Source organism: Gopherus evgoodei, chromosome 8 (assembly GCF_007399415.2).
Source record: "Gopherus evgoodei ecotype Sinaloan lineage chromosome 8, rGopEvg1_v1.p, whole genome shotgun sequence".
NCBI classification, from domain to species: domain Eukaryota; kingdom Metazoa; phylum Chordata; order Testudines; family Testudinidae; genus Gopherus; species Gopherus evgoodei.
This window is the reverse complement of record NC_044329.1, coordinates 3,825,502-3,838,345: the sequence shown is the minus strand read 5'-3', so window position 1 is coordinate 3,838,345 and position 12,844 is coordinate 3,825,502. Positions and strand designations below refer to the sequence as shown.

The window sequence follows — 12,844 nt, the reverse complement described above, 5'->3', positions numbered from 1 at the left end:
CTAGAACAGAGTGATGGAGGGAAGCCCATGGAACCAATGAGGCACACTGATGTATGTGTATGTGTGTGTGTGTGTGTGTATATATATATATATATATATATATATATATATATGAATATACAATAGCTAAGGGATATGCCTCTCTATCTATATCTTCTGTATAATATAAAGTAAGTAAAGGATTCTTATTTGTTCTCTATTTTCAACTTCCTAAATTTAACCCATTTTTTCAGAGCACACTTTTAAAGTTATGGAAGCACCAATAAAAAGCATTGGTATATGGAAAGATGTATCAAACAAATGTTTCCTTTATTCTGAGCTTTAGCTCAGAGCAGGCATTTAGAAGGAAAATGCTGACACAACGTCCTTTGCAGCACAGCTAGAGCATTCTGTTCTAATATGCAAAGCAAAGTTGTCTCACATTGACATTTAAGTAAAACCGTAGGAGCTTTTTGGTTGGAAGCCCCAAAAGCCACAAGCGATAGAGAAAGTGCCAGCAGCAGAGATGGGAAGGACTGTAATGATTGCAAATGAGTCTTGTCGAGGACGAAATGTGATTAATGTTTTCTAAGAGCGAAGAGGGTTGCAGAAATCAGATGAATGCCTTGTGTTGGGGGTGATGGGAGAGGAAAGAATCCCATAATTCGCCAGCTTTTATCTAATAAGAGGTTCATCATTTTCCGTTTTCTCAGCCTGAGCTGGGGGTGTTTGGGACTTATTATGAGATTTGAAAGAATGCTGAGTTTTTGATCTTGTCAGGACTGAAAGTATTTTGTAAATGTCAGAGTGGGTATGTGAAAATCTGGGGCACTGCTCTGCTGCTTAGCTTGAGAGATGGCTAATGAGGCCACCAGAGAACAGCTTGCTGTGCAACCTAGTGCAATGGCCCTGCCTTGGAGAACAGCACCTTGGAGAAAAAGATGGACTGTTCCTATCTGTATATCTACATAAATAATTGCAAACCAATTGCCAGTCTTGATAACATTGTTCTGTGCGCCATTCTTATTAGCAACGTTTGGGGTATTTACTATACAGACTAACTTTTGTAGGTGAAGTTTTTGAGTAGGGTGGCATACGGCTTCCTCCTTTCGTTCTAATTCTTAGAACACAATTGGATCTGTGTTGACAGCCAGGTGACTAAGGCAAATGTATTGGTGAGGTGACCCATCTACTGTAGCTGAACCTCATTAAAGCTGGTCAGATAGGAGAGTTGTCTATAAATAATTCTGCTGTGACTGAAGTTTTAGCAAAGGGTCTGTAAAAATTTCCAAAAAATAAGGAGAAGGTGACAGCAGTCAACCCAATGTCAGGTGTATAAAGTTAAATGAAAGACCATTAGTTTCCCTGGCGCATCCTTCCAAAGTTTCATAAAGCTGCACATCAGAGTTCTCGCTACACAATGTCCATTTAAAAATAAAAACAGCAATTGCAAATGTTCACAATTTAAACAGACCAGAAGTGCTGTTGTTGCTGATTTTTTTCAACTGTCACTTGTCAGAATGACTGATTTAATAGGGATCCGGCTGTAGCCAAGCTTTGAATCTGCTTTGCAAGTATAATGACTTTCATTTTCAAATCTGCCTGGATGCTCTTGACGCCCATTTCTCATTCATCTTAATGTAAACCTGGTGTCAGCATCCTAGTGGTGGTTTTGGAAAGGGCAGCCATACAGCGCAGGATTTATTAGATTGTAGCAAGGGCAGTTACCAAACCCTCTTCTATCTTGATACCTTTCCACCACTGAGAAGATATAGGTCCTTTTGGTCTTTCCAGGTCTCTCTTGTCTGTAATTTATTAACTCAGGAAAGTTTAGCTGATCTGCAGTATATATGGTCAGGTCCTTCCTGAATTTATTTTTTAAAACTTAACTACTGGCTGGTTTGACTGAGGCAGACAGTTGCTGAGTGACTTGACTGAGGTCACTGTTTGGTCATTCAGCAGACTTTAGGGCTGGATCTTCTGCCTCAGCCGAGAATCTGGCCCCAAATATCATCTTGACTTCTGTCCTTTGCTCTACTAACTGGACTTCACTGCTGTATTTAAAGAAGGCTTCTGCATTTGTTGGCTGGGAGCAGAACCTATGTTAGCTTCTTGGAAGACAGCTGTGTTAAACAAGCCATTCTGTGGCAGCACCAATACAATTTCACATTGTTGTGCTGTGCTCCGTAGCCAATTGGGAGTTCAGTGAGTTGGTTTCGGTTGAAAGGAAATCAGTCACCTTACCGTGGTCACCCATGTTTCTCACGGCAAAAGAGCATGCAAAGCAAGGGTTTCACATAGATCTTTGACCCATAAGCAGTAGAGGTTAAAAACACACACGCACAAAAAGCCAAGGAATCAAACATCATCATAGTAACCTGTGTTAGAAACAAACCTTGAGACATCTATCGTGAATTTTCATATCCATCCTGTGAAATGCTTTTCAAAACTACAATCTCAGAAGCATTTCATGCCTGAGTTCTGAATTTTCAGTCAAGTTTCCAAATGTATACATCTGTTGATAAAGAGACTTTTGTTAGGAATGGCTGCATGAAGTTTAATTTAATTTACTGAGCCTCATAGTAGTTTGATTGTTTTAAACCTTGCAGTGCCAAAGAAAAACATTTTATATGCATAGATTTTTCTCAAAGTCAAATCACATTTTTAAGAAAATTATTTTGCAGCATCTTTGAATAGTTGGAAGATTAGCAAAAAATTCCCGGACTAATTATTTTAATATTGATATACTGTGTCAACAGTAATAACTTTTCTTTTGAGATGGTGTCCTGTAGAATAAGTTAATGGAAGATGCATTTATGGTGCCATTTTGTTAGATTTAGGGCAAAACATTGCACTGCTTTGGAAATGAACCCAAATGAGACCCATTTATCTTACACCTGCTCATTTGGATAAAGCCCTTTCTGCAGCCTTTACACGTGTAAATTCCTATTGTCTTTCCTGGAAGTTTTGGATATATAAAGAATACAGTACGAGTTTCAAGTTAAGCACCTGCTTAAGTACGTTGCTGAAGTGGAGTATTCATTTTAAGGAACGATTTCATCTTTGGATCCTAAAACCATCTCTGTATTGAATCCAGGAAATATTAAAATGCTCTCGAATTAGAGGATATATAAAAATAAACATTATTAATACCTCCACTTGGGATTGCAAGCATTGCCATTGACAAATGAAGCAAATGTCTGAATCTTACTCATTCTTTCTAGCCTTATATGTGATTTTTACATCTGACCTTACAATCAGAGCTTGTTTTTAGTTTGTTTCCCCCTCAGACCTTCATGGATGCATTCAGAATATTTTTGTTGTTTCAGCTTTTGTATATGAAACTCGCCAGATGTAAATCTTAGTTGGATAAATCATAGCATTTTGAAATTCAGTATGAATATTGTCTAGATCACTTCATTTCAAATGGAGTTTAAGATGCATGGACAGTGAGACATGTAGCCCACTGTCACCCTTGAGGTTAACAAACCACTGATGCCCCTATCTATAGTAAAGTGAGCAGACTATACACATTTGGCTCAAATCACATTATACTTCATTCTCTTTGAAATTCTTGTAAGTAGCTACTCCAGAGCTTTGTAAGGGCGGGGGGGAGTAATAGGAGTGTATTGGCTGTGAGGCTTGAGGGAATGAGCTACAGCAGTGAGGTTTGGTTGTTTGTTGGAACCTGTATTAATAGGAAATATCATTTAATATATCCTATTGGCTCTTCCTATTCCAGGTCTCCATAAAAGTCTGGTTTGTTATATTGTATGCTGTGCTTTTTCGAACAGGCCAAAACTCTGGTGCTACTCTTTAGTATCTCATAGACACACTTCTGCCGTCCAAGAATGTCTGTAGCCTAAGAAAGGAAAGCTATGCTGGATTTCAAACGAATGAAACCTACGGTTTAGAAGAGACAGGATCTGCATTTTTTCCTCACAGCTACCTAGAGTTCTTGTCTATTTGGTCCTTGGCCAGTTGGATCAATATTTCAATTCTCAAATGTGTTTCCAGAGTGATGTCACTGGGTGTCCAGATTCCTCCTGTGACTGACGTGTATGGCAGATGGTGTAAACGGCTAGCGTGTTTGTTGGATCATAGTGAAGGAAAATCAGCTAGTTTGCTGACTTTCTTGGCATTGCATTTGGCAGTCACTTAGGAAAGGGGACCATTTTGTTAAAGCCATCAAAATGTACATCACCTCAGTTTTGGGGCAAATTTACAAAGTAATTTGTCCATTCTGCCCTCACTTTCACTGGTGAATATCACTAAAATCAAATAGGTTATAGGAATGTAAAGCCAGGGCAGACTTTGCCCCACTTTTCCTTTTTTAAAAATTTGTTTGGTTTTTGATTGTTGGCATAAGAATGGTGTCCACAGTCTTGTACTGATTGGAGTCCACAAGCAGTTACATCACACATAGAGAATGTTTGCATCACAAATACGGACTGTATTCCACTCAAGTCATTGCCTCCACATGCAGTATCTTTATTCTCTGGTTATAAATGAAGAAGTTTTTGCAGATTACAGGCAAAATTTGAATATTGACCCTATACTGCAAGAGCTTGACCTCCAGTGATATTAATTGCTCTCACTTTGAAAATGTCACAGACGGTGGACTATATGTTAGTGGAAGAATTTTCTTGATTTATTTGGTATGCATTTCTAAGTTAGTAAGCACTTGTCCTTTGGTGTCACTTTTATAATACTGTATTAGATCTCCAATCTTTGGTTCTTGAAATGCTATCTCTGCATACAAAAGTTTCTAAGAAAGGCTTTGTGTGTGTGTGTGTGTGTGTGTGTGTTTCTGTGTAAATTGGAAACAATCTATAGGAGGAAATACAAGCCAGTGCATCACTGCCTTCTGACGGATGGGTAGGGGTTTTTATAAGTGTTGTAATTTCACATACATTGTAGCTGTCACTGTGATTCAAGGCTTTTGGAAAGAGAGCTTCCAGTTTTATTTGTTGTTTGCTTAGCAAAGCTTTGACCTTATGGGTATGTATTTCAGATTTTTTTTATGTCACAGAATTATTTCTCTTCAGGATTCTGATTTATATTTCAGAGAGATGGTAAGGCACCTTGGAGTTTGCTACATGCCTTGATTGTTTTTTAACCTTAGCCCAGTGTGATATGCACTCCAAAGAATATGTTCATGTAATCCTGCAGAGAGGAATAATGATAACACAAGTGTCTGGCACTAATACTGTAACTCTAAAGTGTGTAATGACAAGTCTGGCAAACATACTAAAATAATCACAAGACAGGATTGTTTCTGAACAATAAATGCCATTAAGCTTCACTTTTGATTCTGACATCCATCTGCATTCTATGCCCACTGCATTCAATTTACTTTCTTTCTGGGTTTTTTTTCCCTTCAAAGAAGTCATTTAACTTTAATTGTGAGTTGTGTTCCAACTAAAATAAAGGATTCCCAGATGTCTTCCGTGCTTCTCCCTGGTAAACTTGATAAGAAATTAGCTGGATCCTCTCAACACTCAAAACTGAGCCAAGCTGCGTAATGCTTCCAGTGACGTCCTCAAGGTTCAAGGACAGCCAGCATCCATTCATGTGAAGATGTTCATGGATAAGGGCAAAAGGTGGCCCATTTAATATGGTGATAAGCAAGGAAGGTGACATTCACCCCTGTAACACAAAGCCGATGCACCATTTAAAACAGAGCACCAATTGTTAATAGGACTTGTGCTTTCTGTCTTCACATGGATAAGTTTCACTAGGTACCATTGTGGTTATGCTTTCAGAACTGAATTTATCATGGAAACAATTATACAATATTCTCCTTGTATGATTAGCAAAGAGGAAAATGCATTATTGATGTACACAGGGAAAAATTTGCTGAGAAATATGCTGGTACAGCATCAGAATGGCTAGATTGAAAGGGAAAAAAAGTCTAATGCAGTCTGTTGTCAGTTTAGAGAGAACATTACCCCTTCGTTTCCGAAGAGATATTGTTCAAAGATTATTTAAAGTTATCTAGGAAGCTTGGCAGAAGCTGCATAGAGAATAAGGGTTAATCATACATAAAATTGTGCCATAACTGCTTTAATGCCAAATGGAGATTCAGCTGAAGGGAACTGTAGCTTCTAGCGACCCTGCTGTGCAATATAAAACCAGCCCTGAGCAACGTATTAAACTGCAAGCCTAACAAAGGCTGCACATGGTCCCGCTATACTGCAGTTGCCCCAAGGAAGCATGATACACAGATTCAGAACCTAGCCTGGGCATCAGATGGTAGATACCTCAGGGGTTCTGGCTATAGAGGAGCAGACAACATCTGCTTCAAAAAACAGTAGTAAGTATGACAGCCAGGGATTAAGCCATGTTGGGTAGGCAGAAGCTGAATGGGGGTCGGTTGAGATAGAAAACAGACTGGGAAAATAGCCTACGTTCTATCATTTGACGCAGCCCAATTGTCATATTGGCTGAGGAAGTTAGGCGTATAAATAATGTTTCTTACCCTTTCGGTCATTGACATGCCAAGAGTGTTGAAGTGTCGTAAGTCTGTGACTCTTCCCAGACAAAAGAGGGACAAGTGGATGATTTAGTCTTGTGCTGGAAATGATAATGATGTAGTATTGTCCTTGGAAATAAAACAGTAGGTGTGCAATGATAAGCCACAATCGACTGTAATAAATTACCACATTACGCCTCAAAGGCAGGCTAACTAATCTGACTATGATCCAAATCAACTGGCTCCTCTGAGTGACCATGCCAGAAATGACTGTGTGAAAAGGCACTTAGTTCTTTATTTAAACAGCTGGCTTCCCAATCCCTGGAACTAAACCCTGAGCCCCAATCAATGCACTATTGTTAGCAGCTTTGACGTGAGTCAGTCCTATGGGCTCAGGATTCTGGAACTGTAAGGACAAACAGGAGGCCTGGGTTTGTCCTGTTGTGATAATTTGGCCTACAAAGTATCAGAGGGGTCACCATGTTCGTCTGGATCTGTGAAAAGCGACAGAGAGTCCTGGGGCACCTTATAGACTGACAGATGTATTGGAGCGTGAGCTTTTGTGGGTGAATAGCCACTTCATTGGATGCATGTAGTGGAAATTTCCTCACCCACAGACAACTCGCCAACCTGAAGCATATTCTCACCAGCAACCACACACCACACCATAGTAACTCTAGCTCAGGAACCAATCCACGCAACAAACCTTGATGCCAACTCTGCCCACATATCTACACTAGCGACACCATCACAGGACCCAACCAGATCAGCCACAACATCACCAGTTCATTCATCTGCACATCCACCAATGTAATATACTCAATCATGTGCCAGCAATGCCCCTCTGCTATGTATATTGGCCAAACTGGACAGTCCCTACATAAAAGGATAAATGGACACAAGTCAGATATTAGGAATGGCAATATACAAAAACCTGTAGGAGAACACTTCAACCTCCCTGGACACACAATAGCAGACTTAAAGGTAGCCATCCTTCAGCAAAAAAAACTTCAGGACCAGACTTCAGAGAGAAACTGCTGAGCTTCAGTTCATTTGCAAATTTGACACCATCAACTCAGGATTAAACAAAGACTGTGAATGGCTTGCCAACTACAAAAGCAGTTTCTCCTCCCTTGGTGTTCACACCTCAACTGCTAGAACAGGGGCCTCATCCTCCCTAATTGAACTACCTCATTATCTCTAGACTGATTCTTCCCTCTGTATTTATATCTGCCTCTGGGCCTACAAATTTACCCTAATTGTGTGCTCAACTGTAAAAAGTTTGTGAAAGTTTGTAAGATGTCACAATAACCTATAACTTTTTAACCTGCTTGGAAATTGACCATGAAAAGTAGGTCAAGTTATCTTCAATAAAGAATGTTATAAGCAGGTGCATGAAAACCAGACCGAGAAACAGAAAAGGCCTGTGGAAATAACTCAAGGACTGCATTAAAATCATGCTTTGTAAACAGGAAGATAAAACTCTGGAAATTAATGGACCAAAATCAACATGGTGGCTATTAGGCCTAATTGGTGGACAAAATGATGAAGGGGTCAACTATGCCACCCACTCCCTACTCTCAGCATTTGGGGTTCTTAAAAGAGACTTTGAAAAATTATTTATTTGTATGGTGTCCTCCTATCCTACCCTAAAGCATCTCTGCTTAACTTTTCTCATCCCAACACAGCTTGTCTTGTGTGATCTTCCCCAGTCCCGAGACAGAAGGACTAGACCAGACCAATGGGATTTCCTCCTGAGAGGAGGTCATCAGGCCTTGTTCTTGTTTAAGGAACTTTGTTTTTCACCTGAAAGGCATTACATCATCGTGACACCCAGCCCTCAGCTCGGCGGTGAGGATACCTGATTGTCAGCCCTGCAGAAGCATGTAAGATCCTGTTCTGCCTCCCTTCCCTTTTGTGTTACTTTCTGCCCCACTGTTTTTCATTCTCTCCTATCTCTCTCTCTCAGCTTTTCAGTAGATCCTGATATCAACTATATTGCACACATAATCACAGTGAGATAAAATGGCCCATCCTGAGGAGAAGTCATCTCATTGGATCCTATCTTTGACTGGAATGTGAGCCAGGGTCCATTCAACAGTTGTTGTGGCTGACTTGCCAGCCAAAGCATCCATTTGTGATTGGCCAGCTACCCAGTATTCAAAGAACCTCAACAAAAGCCCTATTTCCACGCACTTTTTCTATCCTCTCTCTCCTCTCCCTTGCGTCTGTCTGTTGCAAAGAGGGGGAGTGAATACCCTTCGCACACCAGGACTGAGAGTAGAATGAACCCTTTCCTTTTCATCAAAGAGAGGTTGTTGGTGAAAATAAGAGACTGAAATTTTGCTGCCAACAGGAAAAATACTTTAATAGGTTTTGATTGTTTTGCATAATTAATGTCTGTTTCAATGAAAATGCAGGGTTTGATTTCTGCTTCCTTATGTTTAATAATAAACATTCAACTTTAGAATGAATGGTTTGGGGGGTTTCCCCAGAATCCGAGTAAACCAAGGTCTCTGTAGGAAATCCCCTGAACCTTTGTAATACCCGTTCAGTGTTGGACAGTGGAAGAGTTTATAACACCTTTAACTTTTTTGGCCTTTGAGATCAACACAACAGTCCCGTAACTCTGATTTGTGCCGTTTTTATTTTTATTCAGGTTACTTTGAAATAGAACATGAAGGGTGGGTTGTGCTAATCTACCTGGGAAAGATGATAGAACGTACCAAATGCTGAACAGCTTCCATTCACACAGCTGCACTTGGAAAGGCTCCTGGCCCGACAAAACTCTTCATGGGGTGGAAGTAAGGGACTGGCTTTAATTACCATCTTGTGCTGATGACTCATAGACTCACCTCTCCATCCTATGTCCTCTTCCTCTCTCATCAGATTTACATTTCCTCCAGGGTATCCTGTTTACAGCTCAGACACTTAACTCTTTATCTTGCCTTCAAAATTCCCCTGACACCCTCCTTTTCCCATTAATGTTAACAGCTCCCCCACCTTCCCTGTCCCACAGAATCACAACTCTGGTGTCATTTTTTACTCTTCCCCACATGTTGATATTGCTACTAAATCCCTGCCAGTTTTCTCTGCACATCACCTGCCAAGTGCATGCATCATTCTCCAGTGCCACCAGTAAAATATTTTCCAGCTCCTTATCTTGTGCCTCTTCTACAGCATCTTCCTTCTCTTTGGCTTCTCTGACTGCCCCCTACTGTATGTATAACTTGGGGAGAGTCTACAGTATCATGCTCTTCCATTGTTTTTTCCTTTTCATTTCTTTCAGTTATATACATATGCATGGGTGAGATCATGGGAAGCCAGTTTTAAATTCTGAATTTTACAGGCTCATGTTTCCTTGTCATTATTCCCAAAGGAATATACCTTTTGATTGTCAGTGATACTTGAGATTTCTTTGGCACATCATGGTTATGTTTGACTTCTGTGGCAGGTGCCACTAAAGTTACACAAGAAAGGGTGTAAACTAACAATGACCCCTTTTACTCAGAATCACACAAGCGGGCATTACTGATGGGCTGTTTCTCTGAACGACCTCATTCGGGTGCAGTTAGGTTTGTTTAATTATTTAAGTGAATAGTTGTAAAGAGCTTTGAGATCCTAAGGTGCAAGGGTATAGGGAGCTGTGTTTGCCCTCAGTTACACTCGTGTTGCTCCACTGAAGTTAATGGTGCTGCAGGGATACAACCGAGGTCAGTATTTGGCCACCTAACAGCAGTTTTCCTGTTAATAATTAGTATAATTTGCATTGTTCAGTTTGTGGGACGTCCTTAGGCAGTTGATCTCCCTCAAACGTTAGAGATGCAGTGCTGGCCATAGTTAGTATATGCATTCACAGGTCATTCTGAAGCAGAATAAAGCTGAGTTGTAAATGGTTATTTGGGTATGTTATTGTCAGACTTTGAATCTGCCATTTTAGCGTCAACTATTGGAATAAATAGACTGCTCATCTGCTTACTTTTAGTTCTTGATTATTGTGGTTATTACTTTGCAGTTTGATTTTGATGGTTCCACTTCAGTTAGCCTGGGTGACTCAATCTACTGGGATGAGACAGTGAACATTTGCATTGCTACCTAAGTAATAGTATTGAATGCTCTTGGTGTGATTTGACTTGCTTATTGTCAGAGACTGGGATTTTAAAGGCAGCTTATAGGAGTTAGGTGCCTAAATTCCACTGAAATTCAATGAGGTTTGGCACCTAACTCTTCTAGGCGCCTTTGAAACTCTAAACCACAAATCCTATTGAAAGGTGAGATGACTTCTGCAAACTCACCTAGATGCTTTTGGAAATTCCACTCTTAAATCCAATTGACATTCAAAAGGAGTTGGGCACTTAACTCCCTCAGGTTCCTTCGGAAATATCAGCCAGAGTTTTTGACAATTAATAGATCATGTCCCTGTAGCAGTTCATAACCTCATAGGCCAAAAGGGACCTTGTGATCATCTAGTCCAGTGGTTCTCAACCCCCAAATGGGTCACAATCCCATTTTAATGGGGTCGCCAGGGCTGGCGTTAGACTTGCTGGGGTCTGGGGCTGGAGCTGAAGCCCAAGCCCCACCACCCAAGGGCAAAGCCAAAGTCTGAGCTCCAGTGCCCAGGGCCAAAGCCCAAGGGCTTCCGCTCTGGATGGTGGGCCTCAAGTTACAGGCCCCCTCATCTGGGGCTGAAACCCTTGGGCTTTGACTTTGGTCCCCCTGCCTGGGGTCATACGGTAATTTTTATTGTCAAAAAGGAGTCATGGTGCAATGAAGTTTGAGAACCCCTGACCTAGTCTGATCTCCTGCACATTGTGGGCCACAGAACCTCACCCACCCAGTCATGAAACAGGCCCAGAACTTCTGGCTGAGTTACTGAAGTTCTCAAATCTTGATTCAAGGACTTCAAATTACAGAGACTCCACCATTTACTCTTATTCAAAGCAGGAAGTGACCCATGCTCCACGTTTCAGAGGAAGGTGAAAGGGGGCTTTGTAGAGATAGTGAACTCATTTTGCTTTATGCATACTTGGTTGATAGTTTTATCATTTAAATTCTTTCTGATATTCTCCCTAATCACGTAGATGTTTTCCCCCTAAGAGAAAGGCTCTTGCAAGACTCAGGCCAAAATCCATAATTTGTGGCTTTTTCTGTTTACTTGCATTGGTTAGATCAGCTGTAACTTGGGGAGAGGGTTTGTATTACACTGTTCTGTTGATTTTTCTTTAGCTACCAGGTGTTGTTCATTTGGAAGTGCATAAAGAAATGTCCTTCAATTAAAAGAAACCACAGGAAACTTGCTAATAACTGTTCTCTTTGCCATTCACAGTGTTGCCAGGGTAGCAGTGTAGCAAAATATAGCAAAACAGCAGTAAGATGTGCAAGACTGTTATAGGCTTGTACCCAGAGGCAATAGACGGCACCGTGACACATTTCAGGCTTTATCAGGAGTAAGGTAAACTTTTGCACTGCCCTGGAAGAGCTTCTGCCTTCCCAATATATTTCAATAAAATGGAGTAATTAAAAGGTACATTCTATATGAGCTTCTATTTTAACATTCAGTAATCAAACATCATAACAAGAACAATGCACAGCATGTTTATCCTGCCATCCATTGTAAAAGGTGCATTGCTTTGCTGACTGTATCTCAGTTTGCCGATTGATGAGAGCTCACATAAGAGGCTGGCACAATCAGCTAGGGGCAAACTGAGATCTAGTAGGCATGAGGAGAGCATATCCCGCTGTCATACCAGAGATGCAGACAGGTCAGGGGATACTGACATGGCCAAAGCCTAGTAACAGAGCAGTGACAGCAAATCAGATTTCTTTTAATTAAATTAGCAGCATAATTTCCCCTTATGATCAAAATGGCCTAGATTTACATCCCTCTTTTAATTATTGTTTTAACTGGAGGGGCAGACTGCGATGCCCTAACTCAACTAAATAGCATCCCAGCTCCATACGACTTCAGTGGCACTGCTGAAGGAGGTCAGCTGGTGAAATCTGGGACCCATTAAAGTCACTGAGAGCTTAGCCATCAACTTCAGTGGGGCCAGAATGAATAGTGATTAAAGGTATCACCACCTAGCCCTAAAGAAGCCAATTCATCCTCCTGCTCCAAGCAGTTTCTTTGATAACTTATAGCACAGTGAGCATTGCCCAGGAGCGAGGGGGCATGGCTGTACCTCAGGATGCTAGCCCTATTACATATCCTCCATTCCCCGTGGGGTGGGGGGAGTCTGCATAGCCCATTGGCCACATACAGAATGTGGGTGGGGCCAGGGATGAAGGAAGGGCCTGTATAAATTGTATGCTCCTCATTCCCAAGACTTGCAAGAGATCTGCAGTTCAACCAGTGGAAAATGAGTAGGGCTTGAAACAGCGCTGGTGCTT

General features: G+C 41.0%; 1 protein-coding gene across 6 annotated transcripts in view; it reads left to right on the top strand.

Annotated features, from left to right (window-relative positions):
* The window catches only part of SGCD (sarcoglycan delta), a 517,054-nt gene that overhangs the window by 257,654 nt on the left and 246,556 nt on the right, over positions 1–12,844 (top strand). The window contains exon 3 of one of the 6 annotated variants that reach the window (XM_030572952.1): positions 8,143–8,340. The exons of the other annotated variants lie outside the window; for them this stretch is intronic. The gene's annotated coding sequence lies outside the window, so the exon portion shown is untranslated. The remainder of the gene's footprint in view (positions 1–8,142; positions 8,341–12,844) is intronic. 6 annotated transcript variants of the gene reach the window in all.